The sequence below is a fragment of the Rattus norvegicus genome, chromosome 1, assembly GCF_021556685.1.
Source record: "Rattus norvegicus strain SHRSP/BbbUtx chromosome 1, alternate assembly SHRSP_T2T, whole genome shotgun sequence".
Taxonomy (NCBI): domain Eukaryota; kingdom Metazoa; phylum Chordata; class Mammalia; order Rodentia; family Muridae; genus Rattus; species Rattus norvegicus.
The window spans coordinates 26,362,389-26,381,898 of record NC_141534.1 but is presented as its reverse complement, the minus strand read 5'-3'; the positions used below and the strand labels follow the sequence as shown (position 1 = coordinate 26,381,898).

General features: G+C 37.5%; 1 protein-coding gene and 1 non-coding gene across 4 annotated transcripts in view; one reads left to right on the top strand and one right to left on the bottom strand.

Annotated features, from left to right (window-relative positions):
- Positions 1-19,510, bottom strand: part of Nkain2 (sodium/potassium transporting ATPase interacting 2) — a 1,205,517-nt gene that overhangs the window by 691,248 nt on the left and 494,759 nt on the right.
- Rnu6-1001 (RNA, U6 small nuclear 1001) lies at positions 379-483 on the top strand. The gene has a single exon (XR_015657014.1). It is a non-coding gene; the product is annotated as a U6 spliceosomal RNA (small nuclear RNA).

The window sequence follows — 19,510 nt, the reverse complement described above, 5'->3', positions numbered from 1 at the left end:
CTAATTCCTGATGAATAATGTGACTGACGATTGCAGTTGAACTTATTATGCATTTATCATTATATTGTATATAATGATAATCCCTATTTGGATTGGTACATTACTAGCATACATCCATTTTGTGTTAAATTTCAACAAAAGAATTGAAGACATTTTTGTTTTAAAAAGTGCCTAAAATGCAATTCTCTCTTTCTTTTTCCTCTGATATTGTGACAAGAATTTTCCTTCTCTCAAATCATAAATACGGAATAATTTTCCTTAAATATTTTAACACGTTGGAGAAGCCAAGCAGTTTCATTGTCCTTTCAAAGGTCATCTATGCAAACATGGTAGACTACTGTAGACTGCATAGAGTTGCAATAAAATAAAAATGCAGGTGATCACTTTAGCAATTCATATACTAAAAATGGAACATTACAGAGAAGATTAGCATGACCCCTGTGCAAGGATAACACTCAAATTTGTGAAGCATTTCATATTTTTACACAATAAGAAGGTCAAAGATAAGGATAATAGGTAGAGAAGAGAACAAAGACTCCCAACTTAAAGGGTCAGTAAATGTCTTCAATAAGATTATAGAAGAAAACTATGCTAACCTAAAGAAAGAGATGTTCATAATCAAACAAGAAGCCTACAGAAATCCAAATAGATTGGACCAGAAAAAATTCCTCCCATCACCTAATAGTCAAAATACCAAATGCACAAAACAAAGGAAGACTATTAAAAGCACTAAGGGAAAAAGGCCAAGTAACATATAAAGGCAGAGCTATCAGAATTATACCAGACTTCTCACCAGAGACTATGAAAGCCAGAAGATCCTGAGCAGATGTCATATAGACCAGAAGAAAACACAAATGCCAGCCTGGGCTACTATATTCAGCAAAACTCTCAATTAACATAGATAGAGAAACCAAGATATTTACACAATAGCTTTCTACAAATCCAGTTCTACAAAAAAAAAAATAGATGGAAAACTCCAACACTAGGAGTGGAAAAAAAACCCTAGAAAATCTAAGAAAGTAATTTTGCAATGACCCAAAAGGAAAACAGCCACAAAAACATAATTTCATCTCTAATACCAAAAATAATAGGAAACAACAAACACTATTCCTTAATATCTCTTAACATCAATGGATGCAATTCCCCAATAAAAAGACATGGACTAACAGATTGGATACAAAAAGAGAACCCAGAATTTTGCTACAAACAGGAAACACACCTAAGTGATAAAGACAGGTTTTACTTCAGAGTAGAAGGTTGGAAAACAATTTTCAAATCAAAGGGTCTGAAGAAACAAGCTTGAGTAGCCATTCTAATATCGAATAAAATCAACATTCAACTGAAAGTTATCAAAGAAGATAAGGAAGGATGATTTATATTCATCAAAAAAAAATCCACCAAGATGAACTCTCAATCTTGAATATCTGTTCCAAATGCAAGGGAACCTACAAAACACCTTCTTTACACCACCTCATGGAACCTTCGCCAAATTGAGCATATAAACAAAACAGGCCCCAACAGATACAAGAAGATTGAAATAACCCCATGCATCCTATCAGATCACCACAGACTAAGGCTTGTCTTTAATAACTAAAAAAGGGCAGAAAGCCCACATACACATAGAAGTTGAACAACGCTCTCCTCAGTGATAACTTGGTCAGGGAAGAAATAAAAAAAGAAATTGAAGACATTATGGGACACAATGAAAGCAGAGCTAAGAGGAAAACACATAGCTCTGAGTGCCTCTTATAAGAAACAAGAGAGAGCATACACTGACAGCTTGACAGTACACCTAAAAGCTCTAGAACAAAAGGGAGCAAATATACTTAGAGGAGTAGAAGGTAGGAAATAATCAAACTCAGAGCTGAAATCAACCAAGTAGAAACAAAAAGAACTATACAAAGAATCAACTAAACCAGGAGCTGGTTCTTTGAGAAAATCAACAAGATAGATAAATAAACCCTTAGCCAGACTAACCAGAGGGCACAGAGACAGTATCCAAATTAACAAAATCAGAAATTAAAAGGGAGAAACAGAATCTGAGGAAATTCAATAATTATTAGATCCTACTACAAAAGCCTATAGTTAACAAAACTGGAAAATCTGTATAAAATGGACAATTTTCTAGACAGATACTAGATACCCAAGTTAAATCAGGATCGAATAAACCATCTAAACAGTCTCGTAATTAGTGCAGAGTTCTATTTTTCAATATCTATCTATCTTAACAATAGTCACAAATATACCTTTTTAGATGACCTAATACCAATAGTATCCAAAGAATTCTACAAAATAAAAACAAATGGAACATTACCAAATTCCTTCTATGAAGCCATAATTGTGCTTATACCTAAACCACACAAGACCAAAGAAAGAAAGGTAATTTCAGACCAATTTCCCTTATGAATAATACCAAAGTGAAAATACTCAATAAAATTATCGCAAACCAAATCCACGAACACATCAAAATGATCATCCAGCATGATCAATTTGTCTTCTTCTCAGGGATTTGGGAGTAGTTCATTATATGGAAATCCATCAACACAATCCTCTAAATAAACTCAAAGGGAAAAAAACCACATAATCATCTCATTAGATGCTGAGAAAGCATTTGACAAAATTCAACACCCCTTCATGTTTAAAGTTTTGGAAAGATCAGGTATTCAAGGACCATACTTAAACATAGTAAAAGCAATACACAACAAACCAGTAGCCAACATCAAACTAAATAAAAAGAAACTTGAATCAATTCCACTAAAATCAGGGACTAGACAAGGATGCCCATCCTTTCCCTAGCTGTTATATATAGTATTCAAAGTCCTAGCCAGAGCGATCGGAGAACAAAAGAAGGTCAATGGGATACAAATTTGAAATGAAAAAGTCAAAATATCACTCTTTGGAGATGATATGATATCATACTTAAGTGACCCACAACATTTCACCCGACAACCCCTAGAGTTGATAAACAACTTCGGCAAAGTGGCCTGATATAAATTTAACTCAACCAAATCAGAAGCCTTCCCCTACTCAAAGGATAAACAACAGGCTGAGAAAAAAATTAGGGAAATGACACCCTTAAAAATAGGCACAAATAACATAAGATACCTCACTGTGACTTTACCCTAGCAAGTGAAAGATATGTATGACAAGAACTTCAAGTCTCTGAAGAAAGATGTTGAAGAGCTCAGAATATGTAATGATATCCCATGATTCCATTGACAGAATGAATACAGTAAAAATGTCCATTTTGCCAAAAGCAATCTACAGATTCAATGCAATCCCCATCAAAATTCCAAATTAATTCTTCATAGAGTCAAAAAGATCAATTTGCAAATTCATTTAGAATAACAAAAAACCCAGGATAGGAAAAAACTATTCTCAACAACAAAAGAACTTCTTGAGGAAGTACAATCCCTGATCTCAAGCTGTATTACAGAGTAATAGTGATAAAAACTCTATGGTATTGGTACAGAGACAGGCAGGTAAATAAATGGAATAGAATTGAAGACTCAGAATGAACCCACAGACCTATGGTCACTTAATCTTGGACAAAGAAGCTAAAACCATCCTGTGGAAAAAAAGATAGCATTTTCAACAAATGGTGGTGTTTCAGCTGGTGATCAGCATTTAGAAGAATGCAAATTGATCCATTGTTATTGCCCTGTACAAAGCTCAAGTCCATGTGGAACAAAAACTTCCACATAAAACCAGATCCACTCACACTATTAGAAGAAAAAGTGGGGAAGAGCCTCAAACACATGGGCACAGGGGAAATTTTTCTGAACAGCACATAAATGACATGTGCTCTAAGCTCAAGTACTGGCAAATGGCACTTCATAAATTTGCAAAGATTCTTTAAGTCAAATGACATTGTTGTTAGGACAAAACGGCAACCAACAGATTGGAAAAAGATCTTTACCAATCCTATATCTGATAGATGGCTAATATCCAATATATACAAAGAACTCAAGAAGTTAGACTGCAGGGAGACGAACAACCCTATTAAAAATGGGGTTCAGAGCTAAACAAAGAATTCACAGCTGAGGAATACCAAATGGCTGAGAAGCATCTAAAGAAATGTTCAACATCCTCAGTAACCAGGGAAACCCAAATCAACCTGCAATTCTACTTCATTCCAGTCAAAATGGCCAAGATCAAAAACTCAGGTGTCAACAAATGCTGGCGAGCATGTGGAGAAAGAGGAACATTTCTCCATTTTTGGTGGGATTTCAAGTTGGTACAACCACTCTGGAAATCAGTCTGGTGTTTTCTTAGAAAATTGGATATAGTACTATCTAAGGACTCATCTATACTATTCAAGGGCATATACCAAAAAGATGCTCCAACATATAACAAGGACACATGCTCTACCATGCTCATAGCAGCCTTATTTATAATAGTCAGAAGATGGGAAGAACGCAGTTGTCCCACAACAGAGGAATGGATACAGAAAATGTGGCACATTTACACAATGGAATGCTATTACTACTCAGCTATTAAAAAATGAATTAATGAAATTCATAGGCAAGTGGATGGAACAAGGATATATCATCCTGAGTGAGGTAATCCAATCACAAAACCAAAAAAAAAAAAAAAAAAGACAAGAAAACCCATGTTATGCATGTGTGGATATTAGCCCAAAAATTCAGATTAACCAAGATAAAACCCAAAGACCACATGAAACTCAAGAAGAAGGATGACCAAAATGCAGATGCTATGTCCTTCTTAGAAGGGGAAACAAAAATACTCATATGAGGAAATACAGAGACAAAGATTGGAGCAGAGATTGAAGGAAAGGCCTTGCAATGTCTGTGCTTCCTGGGGATCTAACCCATATTCATACAGTCATGAAACCCAGACAATATTGCTGCTTCTAAGAAGTGCACTCTGACAGGAGCCTGATATTGCTGTCTCCTGAGAGGCTCTGCCACAGCATAACTAATACAGAGGAGCCAACCATTGAACTGAGAATGGGGTCCCCACTAGACAATTTTAGAAAGGATTGAAGGACATGAAGGGGTTTGCAACTCCATAAGAACAATAATACCAACGAACCAGAGCTCCCAGGGACTAAACCACCATCCAAAGAGTACACAAGGACAGACCCATGGCTCCAGCTGCATATGTAGCAGAGGATGGCCTTTTGGGGCACCATTCGATGGAGAAGGCTGAACCCCCTATGTAGGGGAATGTCAGGGCCAAGAGGCAGGAAGGGGTGGTTAGATGGGTGAGGAACACTTTCATAGAAGAAGGGGAAGTAGGGATAGGATAGTGGATTTATGGATGGAAAACTAGGAAAGGGAATAACATTTGAAATGTAAATAAATAAAATATTCAAAAAATGTCTAAATGCTGTGGAAGCAGGCTATTGAGTGATTTTTTTCCTCTTACATATCATCTCTCAAATAGATAATGGAAACCTGGCAAAATATACAAAACCCAGTTCCCAAACATTGTTCTCTCTATTGTCATTTTTAAGTCTCTTCAAATGCAGCAAAATGAACATTTATTAAAAAAGCCTGCATCCATACAGCTAACATCAATAAAAACTTTCGGTTTTGAGTTAGATGCTCAGAACTCTCATGGTGGAAGCAAAGGAAAGAACTGATCTCCACATATGAACCATGCCCCCTGCATCATATAAATTGCTTACACACACACATACACACACACACACACACACACACACACACACACACACACGTTTGGGTGGGCAAGCATGCATGCATAAAATAAATAAATACATGTAAAATATTTTTAACAAGATGAAGGTGGCTCCACATTAAAAATTATTATAAGAACTTATTAATGATTTCACATGAAAACAAAGATTCAAACAGAAACTATTATGATTTTTACAGAATTGATTTTTTTTCTGTGACCTGAAATTCTGACACACTACATTTGTACTAAAGCAGACTTAGATTTTTTTCTTAGTAAATTTAAAGGTTTAGCAACAAAGAGTTAATCTGGTTGCCCCTACTATCGATAATAATTTTATTTAAATATAATTTTCAATCTGGAACCTAATGTTATAGTTGTCATGATAACGAAATAATTACTTCTTTCTTACAGCTGTTCATTGTGCAGAGCAATTTAAAACCATTTTATAGTCAACGCCCATGTTTTCAAAAGACAAGCTGATGAACAGCTGATTGGTATTATCTGATTTAAAAATATAAAAGAGAAAAACCTTGTCATAAGCAACAAAGTATATTAATGAGTTAACTTACAAAATCATAACATTTCTTTTTTCCGGTTCTCTATGTGCATAGACTTGTGTGTGTGTGTGTGTGTGTGTGTGTGTGTGTGTGTGTGTGTGTGTGTGTGTGTGAATATAAGATGAAATCACTAAACATTAATTGAATTTTGTAACTGAGGTTTTTTGATTTGATGCTAAAGAGTTATATTAGTATTTCCTCATTATATATGAATGTCTATCCTCCTACTGGATTGGGTATGTTCACATTCTGATGTCACAATTACTATAATTTAATCAATAATTATACTCACTATAGTTAGAACTTTAATGTTTTCAATAGGGCTTACCCTAAAACTGTACAAAAAATTATCAAGTCTTACATTTGTTTTACATAAGAGTACACTGACCATCACAAAGGCATACATGTTTAATATCACGATTATAGCACTAGGTGCAATCCCTGATTTCTAACACATATACCCTTATTTTCAGCAAGGAGCCATCCACACCTGAATATACTAGATATTTATGATATGTTATTTGCACTTTGTTAGTAGTTTTGCAACAGTTGCTTTTCTAACTCAATAGAAAAAGAAATAATAAGGTTCTTTTTTCTTGGGACACGACAGAGACAAACCCCCACTCCCAAAAAAACAAACAAACAAAAAAGCCTGGTATCTATTTTTATGCCTGACCTCTTTGATCTTCAAATAAACGAAGTTGTCATCAGCCATACCAACAGACATAATTATCACTATTGCTCTAGCCCTACTAGCAGTGTCATTCAGGGTACAGATGATGGCACAGATATATCAGAACATTTGTTTTGAAAAAAGCTGAACTGATATTTTCTGCTATCAATGCAGCTAGCAAATAGTATTCCCATGAAGCTACGAGCAACACTATGTATTAGAAGTGTCTTGGCAAACTCATTTTAAATCTTCACAGCTTAAGACTCCTTTACCAGGTTTGAAATCTCAGTATATCCACGTGAAATAGACTAACCTATGCATAGGAGAGGCCATTTTGGTTGAGATATCCCTGCTTTGATTCCTCTGTGGAGTCTATAATTTTGCTCTGAGAAAAAGTAACCTCTCAGAAGACCCAGGACACATCAAAATGACAGTATTTCTAAGGAGTTTTCATGTGTCAATCTAAGCACATTACAGGTGTGAGTTTGGAAATTCGACACAGACACTAGACCTTGAATCATCTCTTCAAGACATGTCAACAAAGTCAAAATTCAGTCAATAAAAAGAAAAAAGGTGAAATAAGCAAAATTCAGAGGAAGCTATGCAGCATTTAGAAGGCCTCAGTGGTAGAATTTCACGTCATACATTTTATAAGCAATATATTTTTTTTCTGAACTATATGTTATACCAGAAAATGGATCAGAGAGGGTCTAGAATAAGTCTATCAGATAGATCTTCATTGTGTTTACATATATGTTCCTGATTCACTATTGAGTTTCCCAGTATTCACCCAGCAAATATAAGCAGTCATCGTTCTGTGACCAAATGCTTCTCCTTCCACTGGTGACCAACAAGGCCATCCTTTGCTACATATGCAGCTGGAGCCATGGATCTGTCCATGAGTACTCTTTGGGTAGAGGTTTAGTCCCTGGGAGCTCTGGTTCGTTGGTATTGTTGTTCTTTTTTTTTTTTTTTTCCCGGAGCTGGGGACCGAACCCAGGGCCTTGCGCATTCTAGGCAAGCGTTCTACCACTGAGCTAAATCCCCAACCCTGGTATTGTTGTTCTTATGGGGTTGCAAATGCCTTCAGCTCCTTCAATCATTTTTCTAATTCCTCCACTGGGGACCCCATTCTCAGTTCAATGGATTGCTGCTAGCATTCACTTCTGTATTTGTCATTTTCTGGCAGAGTCTCTCAGGAGACAGCTATATCAGCTATATCAGGCTCCTATCACCATGTACTTCTTAGAATCAGCTGTATGTATATGGGCTGGATCCCCAGGTGGGGCAGACTCTGAATGGCCTTTCCTTCAGCCTCTGCTCCAAACTTTGTCTCCATATCTTCCCATATGAATATTTTTGTTCCCCCTTTTCAGAAGGACTGCAGCATCCACACTTTGTCCTTCTTCTTGAGCTTCATGTGGTCTGTGGATTGTATCTTGGGTAATTCGAACTTAGGGGCTAATATCCACTTATCAGTGAGTGCATACCATGTGTGTTTTTCTGAGATTGGGTTATCTCACTCAGGATGATATTTTCTAGTTCCTCTGAATTTCATGAAGTCATTGATAGCTATGTAGAACTCCACTGTGCATTTGTACTACATTTTTGTATCCATTCTTCTGTTGAAGGGCATCTCGGTTTTTTCCAGCTTCTGGCTATTATAAATAAGGCTGCTAGAAAAATCGTAGAGCATGTGTCCTTGTTATATGTTGGAGCATTTTTTGGGGTATATATGCACAGGAGTGGTATAGCTGGGTCCACAGGTAGTACTATGTCCAATTTTCTGAGGAACGTACACACTCATTTTCAGAGTGGTTGTACCAGCTTGCAACTCCACAAACAATAGAGGAGTATTCCTCCTTCTCCACATCCTTGCCAGCATCTGTTGTCATCTGAGTTTTTGAACATAGCCTTTCTGACTGGTATGAGGTGGAATCTCAGAGTTGTTTTAATGTGCATTTCCATGATGACGAAGGATGTTGAATATTTCTTTAGCTGGTTCTCAGACATTTGGTATTCCTCAACTAAGAATTTTGTTGAACTCTGTACCCCATTTTTAATAGGGTTATTTGACTCGTTGGAGTCTAACTTCTTGAGTTCTTTGTATATTTTGGATATTCGCCTCTATCAGATCTAGGATGGATAAAGATCTTTTCCCAATCTGTTGGTTGCTATTTTGTTCTAATGACAGTGTCTTTTGCCTAACAAAAAGTTTGCAAGTTAATGAGGTCCAATTTGTTGATCTTAGAAAATTAGCCATTGATAATCTGTTCAGGAAAATTCCCCTGCCCCCATGTGTTTGAGGCTCTTCCCCACTTTTTCTTCTATTAGTTTGAGTGGATGTAATTTTAAGTGGAGGTCCTCAATCCACTTGAACTTGAGCACTGTACAATGCAATAAGAATGGATCGATTTGTGTAATTCTACATGCTGACCTCCAGTTGAACCAGCATCATTAGTTGAAGATGCTATCTTTTTTTCTACTGGATGGTTTTAGATCCTTTGTTAAATGTTAAATGTCCACAGGTATGTGGGTTTTTTTCTGGTTCTTCAGTTCTATTCCACTGACCTACCTGCCTGTCTGTATACCAAGACCATACAGTTTTTATCACTATTTCTCTGTAATATAGCTTGAGATCAGGGATGGTGACTCCCCCAGAAGTTCTGTTATTTTTGAGGATAGTTTTCACTATCCTTGGTTTTTTGTTATTTCAAATAATTTTGCAAATTGATCTTCCTAACACTATAAAGAATTGAGTTGGAATTTTGATGGTGATTGCTTTGAATCTTTAGATTGCTTTTGGTAAAATGTCCATTTTTACTATATTAATCCTGCCAATCCATGAGCATGGGAAGTCTTTCCATCTTCTGAGATCTTCTTCAATTTCTTTCTTCAGAGACTTGAACTTCTTGTCATACAGACCTTTCTTTGCTTTGTAAGAGTCACACTAAGGTATTTCATGTTATTTGTGACTATTGTGGTGGGTGACATTTCTGTAATTTTTTTCTCAGCCTGTTTATCCTTTGAATAGAGAAAAGCCACTGACTCATTTGAATTACTTTTATATCCAGACACTTTGCTGAAGTTATTTATCAGCTGTAGGAATTTTTGGGGTCACTTAAGTATACTATCATATCATCTGCAATTAGTGATATTTTGACTTCTTCCTTTCCAATTCATATCTGTTTGGCCTCCATTTGTTATCTGATTACACTGGCTAGGACCTCGAGTATTCTATTGAGTAAGTAGGGAGGGAGGGCAGCTTGGTCTAGACTCTGATTTTAGTTTGCTAAAATTGCTTCATGTTTCTCTTTATTTAGTTTAACGTTTGTTACTGGTCTTCTGTATGTTGCTTTTACTATGTTTAGGTATGGGCTTTGAAATCCTGATCTTTCCAAGACTTTTAACATAAAGGAGTGTTGGATTTTGTCAACTGCTTTCTCAGCATCTAATGAGATGATCATGTGGTTTTTTTTCTTTGAGTTTGTTTATATAGTGGATTATGCTGATAGATTTCTTTACATTGAACCATTCTTATATCCCGGGGTTGAAGCTTACTTGATCATGCTGGATGACCATTTTTGATGTGTTCTTGGATTCATCTTGTGAGAATTTCATTAAGTAATTTACATTGATATTCATAAAGGAAAATTGGTCTGAAGTTCTCTTTCTTTGTTGGGTCTTTGTGTGGTTTAGGTATAAGAGTTATTGTGGCTTCATAGAATGAATTATGTAGTGTTTATTCTTTTACTGTTTTGTGGAATAGTTTGGACAGTATTGGTATTGGTATTAGGTCTCCTATTACGTTCTGATAGAAATCTCCACTAAAACCATCTGGTCCTTTTTTTTTGTTGGGAGACTTTTAATAACTGCTATTTCTTTAGAAGTTATGGGACTGTTTAGAGGCTTCATCTGATCCTGATTTAACTTGGGAACCTGGTATCTTCCTAGAAAATTGTCCATTTCATCTAGATTTTTCAGTATTCTTGAATATAAGCTTTTGTATTAAAGTCTGATGAATTTTTTTAATTCTCTCAGATTCTGTTGTTATGTCTTCTTTTTCATTTCTGATTTTGTTAATTTGGATACTGTCTCTGTGCCCTCTGGTTAATCTGGCTAAAGGTTTATCTATCTTGATTTTTGTAAAGAACCAGCTCCTGGTTTTGTTGATTCTTTGTATAGTTCTTTTTGTTTCTACTTGGTTGATTTCAGGACTGAATTTCATTATTTCCTGCCTCTTGGGTGTGTTTGCTTCTTTTTGTTCTAGAGCTTTTAGGTTTGTTGTTAAGCTGCTAATGTATGCTCTCTCCAGTTTCTTTTTGGAGGTACTCAGGGCTATCAGTTTTCCTCATAGCACTGCTTTCATTGTGTCCTCTAAGTTTGGGTATTTTGCGCCTTCATTGTCATTTAATTCTAAAATGTCTTTAATTTCATTCTTTATTTCTTCCTTGTCTAAGTTATCATTGAGTAGAACGTTGTTCAGCTTCCATGTGTATGTGGACTTCCAGTTGTTTTTGTTGTTATTGAATACCAGCCTTAGTCCATGGTGATCTGATAGGATGCATGATATTATATTTATGTTCTTGTATCTGTTGTGGCCTGTTTTGTGACTGATTATATGGTTAATTTTAACGAAGGTACAATGAAGTGCTGAGATGTAAGTATACTCTTTAGTTTTAGGATGAAATGTTTCATAAATTTCTGTTAAATCCATTTGGTTCTCAGCTTCTGTTAGTTTTTCTATGTGTCTGTTTAGTTTCTGTTTCCATGATCTGTTCATTGATGAGAGTGGGGTGTTGAAATCTCCCACTCTTATTGTTTGAGAGGCAATGTGTGCTTTGAGCTTTAGTAAGGTTTCTTTTTTGAATGTAGGTGACCTTGCATTTGGATCATAGATATTTAGGATTAAGAGTTCATCTTGGTGGATTTTTCCTTTGATGAGTATGAAGTATCCTTCCTTATCTTTCTTGATAACTTTTGGTTGAAAGATGATTTTATTCTATATTAGTATGGCTGCTCCTGGGACAATTTTCTTGGAAAACTGTTTTCCAGCCTTTTACTTGCAGTAGTTTCAGTCTTTATCACAGGTATGTTTCCTGTATGTAGAAAAATACTGGGTCCTGTTTATGTATCTAGCCGGTTAGTATGTCTTTTTATTGGGGAACTGAGTCCATTGATGTTAAGTGATATTAAAGAATAGTGATTGCTGTTTCATCTTCTTATTTTTGTTGTTAGAGGTGGAATTATGCTTGTATGTCACTCTTCTTTTGGGTTTGCTGCAAGATTATTTTATTGCTTTTTCTAGGGTGTAGTTTTCCTTCTTGTATTGTAGTTCTCCATCTATTATCCTTTGTAGGATTGGATTTGTGGAATGTTCTTGTATAAATTTGGTTTTGTCATGGAATATCTTGGTTTCTCCATCTATGTTAATTGAGAGTTCTGCTGGATATAGTAGCTTGGGCTGGCATTTGTGTTCTCTTAGGGTCTGTATGACATCAGTCCAGGATCTTCTGGTCTTCATAGTCTCTGGTGAGAAGTCTGGTGCAATTCTGATAGGTCTGCCTTTACATGTTACTTGACCACATTCCCTTACTGCTTCTAATATTCTTTCTTTGTTTTGTGCATTTGTTGTTTTGACTATTATGTGATGGGAGGAATTTCTCTTCTGGTCCAATCTATTTGGAGTTCTGTAGGCTTCTTTTATGCTTCTGGGCATTTCTTTCTTTAGGTTAGGGTAGGTGTCTTTTTTAAGTTGAGGTAATAGATAATGCCATCAGGATTTTGAGATCTCTCTGTTAAGTATACACATCGTATATAGCATAATTGAGCAGGAAAACCTGGATGGTCTTGTTCATAGCAGTGTTGTCATAGTGATAGAATGGCCACTTCCTTTCTCTCTGAGGTGCTCTTCTCCACAAACCCAGACACAAGCTCATGCTTCAGGACACAGTTATTATCATTACTTTCCTTTTGACTCACGCAAGGCAGCTATATAGAAGATGTCAATCACAATTCTCAAACTCTAGGTGACGTCTCTTTCATAAAATTCAATTTCATAAGGATGGAAGATGGGAAGACAGCCTCACTTACTCTGACTGCTAAAAGCCAATGAAGGCACTCAATGGAGGAGCTCTGTTTTTAAGACTGGTAACATGTCCAAAGTAACTGTGGTGGTGGACTATATCAGAAATTCTAACTAGGAATATAGGAGAATAGCATTTCAGTTGGTGGCAGGAACATTTTAGATTTCATTGTAAAGTGTTCTCTTACTGGCATTTTAAATACCATGTCTCCTATGCCATTTTGAGCAGTTCTATTATTGAATTCATCAGAGATTCAGAGATGGTATTCTGCAAAGTAAGAGCCACAGCACATGATTTCCTCTGGACTATGAGTATTCTTCTATATACTCTATTATCACATTATAGATAACTAGTAAGGATTAAACAGGATAAAGATTTGCAAGACACACCACATATTTCATACCTATTCTTGAAAATTCAAAGCACTAAATGCTACCAAAATTTTGCACACTTTTCTCTTTGCACATTCACATTTCATTTACTGCCATCAAGACTTATAGAATGATTTCAAACACTCTTATTAATATGCACTATTTAGTTAGGCCAGGTAATGTTATGAAAGAAGCAATATTTTCTCTTTTAAAAATAGCAGTAGGCTGCCGCCGCAGAGAGCTCGCGGGCAGCACCCCACGAGCGAACTTGAGCCTCGGGACCACAGGTAAGACCAACTTTTCTGCTGCAAGAGACCTGCCTGGTGAACTCGGACACACAGAGGCAGAATTCCTCTAGAACCGGGCACCTCCTGTGTTTACCGGGAGTCCCACACCCGCGGACCCTGGCCCACAGCAGCTCTCTGCTCCCAGACCCTGTGGGAGAGATACCCCACCGCCTGGTCATGTGGGCACTCCTGAGGCTGCAGAGCGGAAGAGACCACAAACACTTCCCAACCCTGCCCACATCCCTGGCCCAAGAGGAAACTGTATAAGGCCTCTGGGTTCCCGTGGGGGAGGGCCCAGGAGCAGCAGGACCCCTGCGCCTGAGACAGCACCGGAACCTGAAGGAACAGACCGGATAAACATTTCTCTGCACCCAAATCCCGTGGGAAGGAGAGCTAAACCTTCAGAGAGGCAGACACGCCTGGGAAACCAGATGAGACTGCACTCTGCACACACATCTCGGACGCCAGAGGAAAACACCAAACGCCATCTGGAACCCTGGTGCACTGAAGCTCCTGGAAACGGCGGCGCAGATCTTTCTGCTTGCTGCCACTGCAGAGAGCTTGAGGGCAGCACCCCGTGAGCAAACTTGAGCCTCGGGACCACAGGTAAGACCAACTTTTCTGCTGCAAGAGACCTGCCTGGTGAACTCAAGACACAGGCCCACAGGAACAGCTGAAGACCTGTAGAGAGGAAAACTACACGCACGAAAGCAGAACACTCTGTCCCCATAACTAGCTGAAGGAAAACAGGTCTACAGCACTCCTGACACACAGGCTTATAGGGCAGTCTAGCCACTGTCAGAAATAGCAGAACAAAGTAACACTAGAGATAATCTGATGGCGAGAGGCAAGCGCAGGAACCCAAACAACAGAAACCAAGACTACATGGCACCATCGGAGCCCAATTCAAACAAACAAATCAAAACAAACATGGAATATCCAAACACAACAGAAAAGCAAGATCTAGTTTCAAAATCATATTTGATCATGATGCTAGAGGACTTCAAGAAAGACGTGAAGAACTCCCTTAGAGAACAAGTAGAAGCCTACAGAGAGGAGAAACAAAAATCCCTGAAAGAATTCCAGGAAAACATGAATAAACAAGTAGAAGCCCATTGAGAGGAGACACAAATATCCCTGAAAAAATTCCAGGAAAACACAATCAAAGAGTTGAAGGAATTAAAAATGGAAATAGAAGCAATCAAGAAAGAACACATGGAAACAACCCTGGATATAGAAAACCAAAAGAAGAGACAAGGAGCTGTAGATATGAGCTTCACCAACAGAATACAAGATATGGAAGAGAGAATCTCAGGAGCAGAAGATTCCATAGAAATCATTGACACAACTGTCAAAGAAAATGTAAAGCGGAAAAAGCTACTGGTCAAAAACATACAGGAAATCCAGGACTCAATGAGAAGATCAAACCTAAGGATAATAGGTATAGAAGAGAGTGAAGACTCCCAGCTCAAAGGACCAGTAAATATCTTCAACAAAATCATAGAAGAAAACTTCCCTAACCTAAAAAAAGAGATACCCATAGGTATACAAGAAGCCTACAGAACTCCAAATAGATTGGACCAGAAAAGAAACACCTCCCATCACATAATCGTCAAAACACCAAACGCACAAAATAAAGAAAGAATATTAAAAGCAGTAAGGGAAAAAGGTCAAGTAACATATAAAGGCAGACCTATCAGAATCACACCAGAGATTTCGCCAGAAACTATGAAGGCCAGAAGATCCTGGACTGATGTCATACAGACCCTAAGAGAACACAAATGCCAGCCCAGGTTACTGTATCCTGCAAAACTCTCAATTAACATAGATGGAGAAACCAAGATATTCCATGACAAAACCAAATTTACACAATATCTTTCTACAAATCCAGCACTACAAAGGATAATAAATGGTAAAGCCCAACATAAGGAGGCAAGCTATACCCTAGAAGAAGCAAGAAACTAATTGTCTTGGCAACAAAACAAAGAGAAGAAAAGCACACAAACGTAACCTCACATCCAAATATGAATATAACAGGAAGCAATAATCACTATTTCTTAATATCTCTCAATATCAATGGCCTCAACTCCCCAATAAAAAGACATAGATTAACAAACTGGATACGCAACGAGGACCCTGCATTCTGCTGCCTACAGGAAACACAACTCAGAGACAAAGACAGACACTACCTCAGAATGGAAGGCTGGAAAACAAATTTCCAAGCAAATGGTCAGAAGAAGCAAGCTGGAGTAGCCATTCTAATATCAGATAAAATCAATTTTCAACTAAAAGTCATCAAAAAAGATAAGGAAGGACACTTCATATTCATCAAAGGAAAAATCCACCAAGGTGAACTCTCAATCCTAAATATCTATGCCCCAAATACAAGGGCACCTACATACGTAAAAGAAACCCTACTAAAGCTCAAAACACACATTGCACCTCACACAATAATAGTAGGAGATTTCAACACCCCACTCTCATCAATGGACAGATCATGGAAACAGAAATTAAACAGAGATGTAGACAGAGTAAGAGAAGTCATGAGCCAAATGGATTTAACGGATATTTATAGAACATTCTATCCTAAAGCAAAAGGATATACCTTCTTCTCATCTCCTCATGGTACTTTCTCCAAAATTGACCATGTAATTGGTCAAAAAACGGGCCTCAACAGGTACAGAAAGATAGAAATAATCCCATGCATGCTATCGGACCACCACGGCCTAAAACTGGTCTTCAATAACAATAAGGGAAGAATGCCCACATATACGTGGAAATTGAACAATGCTCTACTTAATGATAACCTGGTCAAGGAAGACATAAAGAAAGAAATTAAAGACTTTTTAGAATTTAATGAAAATGAAGGTACAACATAACCAAACTTATGGGACACAATGAAAGCTGTGCTAAGAGGAAAACTCATAGCGCTGAGTGCCTGCAGAAAGAAACAGGAGAGAGCATATCACAGCAGCTTGACAGCACACCTAAAAGCTCTAGAACAAAAAGAAGCAAATACACCCAGGAGGAGTAGAAGGCAGGAAATAATCAAACTCAGAGCTGAAATCAACCAAGTAGAAACAAAAAGGACCATAGAAAGAATCAACAGAACCAAAAGTTGGTTCTTTGAGAAAATCAACAAGATAGAGAAACCCTTAGCCAGACTAAGGAGAGGACACAGAGAGTGTGTCCAAATTAACAAAATCAGAAATGAAAAGGGAGACATAACTACAGATTCAGAGGAAATTCAAAAAATCATCAGATCTTACTATAAAAGCCTATATTCAACAAAACTTGAAAATCTACAGGAAATGGACAATTTCCTAGACAGATACCAGGTATTAAGTTTAATCAGGAACAGATAAACCAGTTAAACAACCCCATAACTCCTAAGGAAATAGAAGCAGTCATTAAAGGTCTCGCAACCAAAAAGAGCCCAGGTCCAGACGGGTTTCGTCCAGAAATCTATCAAACCTTCATAGAAGACCTCATACCAATATTATCCAAACTATTCCACAAAATTGAAACAGATGGAGCACTACCGAATTCCTTCTATGAAGCCACAATTACTCTTATACCTAAACCACACGAAGACCCAACAAAGAAAGAGAACTTCAGACCAATTTCCCTTATGAATATCGACGCAAAAAATACTCAATAAAATTCTGGCAAACCGAATCCAAGAGCACATCACAACAATCATCCACCATGATCAAGTAGGCTTCATCCCAGGCATGCAGGGATGGTTTAATATATGGAAAACCATCAACGTGATCCATTATATAAACAAACTGAAAGAACAAAACCACATGATCATTTCATTAGATGGTGAGAAAGCATTTGACAAAATTCAACACCCGTTCATGATAAAAGTCCTGGAAAGAATAGGAATTCAAGGCCCATACCTAAACATAGTAAAAGCCATATACAGCAAACCAGTTGCTAACATTAAACTAAATGGAGAGAAACTTGAAGCAATCCCACTAAAATCAGGGACTAGACAAGGCTGCCCACTCTCTCCCTACTTATTCAATATAGTTCTTGAAGTTCTAGCCAGAGCAATCAGACAACAAAAGGAGGTCAAGGGGATACAGATCGGAAAAGAAGAAGTCAAAATATCACTATTTGCAGATGATATGATAGTATATTTAAGTGATCCCAAAAGTTCCACCAGAGAACTACTAAAGCTGATTAACAACTTCAGCAAAGTGGCTGGGTATAAAATTAACTCAAATAAATCAGTAGCCTTCCTCTACAGAAAAGAGAAACAAGCCGAGAAAGAAATTAGGGAAACGACACCCTTCATAATAGACCCAAATAATACAAAGTACCTCGGTGTGACTTTAACCAAGCAAGTAAAAGATCTGTACAATAAGAACTTTAAGACACTGAGGAAAGAAATTGAAGAAGACCTCAGAAGATGGAAAGATCTCCCATGCTCATGGATTGGCAGGATTAATATAGTAAAAATGGCCATTTTACCAAAAGCGATCTACAGATTCAATGCAATCCCCATCAAAATACCAATCCAATTCTTCAAAGAGTTAGACAGAACAATTTGCAAATTCATCTGGAATAACAAAAAACCCAGGATAGCTAAAACTATCCTCAACAATAAAAGGACTTCAGGGGGAATCACTATCCCTGAACTCAAGCAGTATTACAGAGCAATAGTGATAAAAACTGCATGGTATTGGTACAGAGACAGACAGATAGACCAATGGAATAGAATTGAAGACCCAGAAATGAACCCACACACCTATGGTCACTTGATTTTTGACAAAGGAGCCAAAACCATCCAATGGAAAAAAGATAGCATTTTCAGCAAATGGTGCTGGTTCAACTGGAGGTCAACATGTAGAAGAATGCAGATCGATCCATGCTTATCACCCTGTACAAAGCTTAAGTCCAAGTGGATCAAGGACCTCCACATCAAACCAGACACACTCAAACTAATAGAAGAAAAACTAGGGAAGCATCTGGAACACATGGGCACTGGAAAAAATTTCCTGAACAAAAAACCAATGGCTTATGCTCTAAGTTCAAGAATCGACAAATGGGATCTCATAAAACTGCAAAGCTTATGTAAGGCAAAGGACACTGTGGTTAGGAGAAAACGGCAATCAACAGATTGGGAAAAGATCTTTACCAATCCTACAACAGACAGAGGTCTTATATCCAAAGTATACGAAGAACTCAAGAAGTTAGACCGGAGGGAGACAAATAACCCTATTAAAAATGGGGTTCAGAGCTAAACAAAGAATTCACAGCTGAGGAATGCCGAATGGCTGAGAAACACCTAAAGAAATGTTCAACATCTTTAGTCATAAGGGAAATGCAAATCAAGACAACCCTGAGATTTCACCTCACACCAGTGAGAATGGCTAAGATCAAAAACTCAGGTGACAGCAGATGCTGGCGAGGATGCGGAGAAATAAGATCACTCCTCCATTGTTGGTGGGATTGCAGACTGGTAAAACCATTCTGGAAATCAGTCTGGAGGTTCCTCAGAAAATTGGACATTGAACGGCCTGAGGATCCAACTATACCTCTCTTGGGCATATACCCAAAAGATGCCCCAACATATAAAAAAGACATGTGCTCCACTATGTTCATCGCAGCCTTATTTATAATAGCCAGAAGCTGGAAAGAACCCAGATGTCCTTCAACAGAGGAATGGATACAGAAAATGTGGTACATCTACACAATGGAATATTACTCAGCTATCAAAAACAATGATTTTATGAAATTCGTAGGCAAATGGTTGGAACTGGAAAATATCATCCTGAGTGAGCTAACCCAATCACAGAAAGACATACATGGTATGCACTCATTGATAAGTGACTATTAGCGCAAATGCTTGAATTACCCT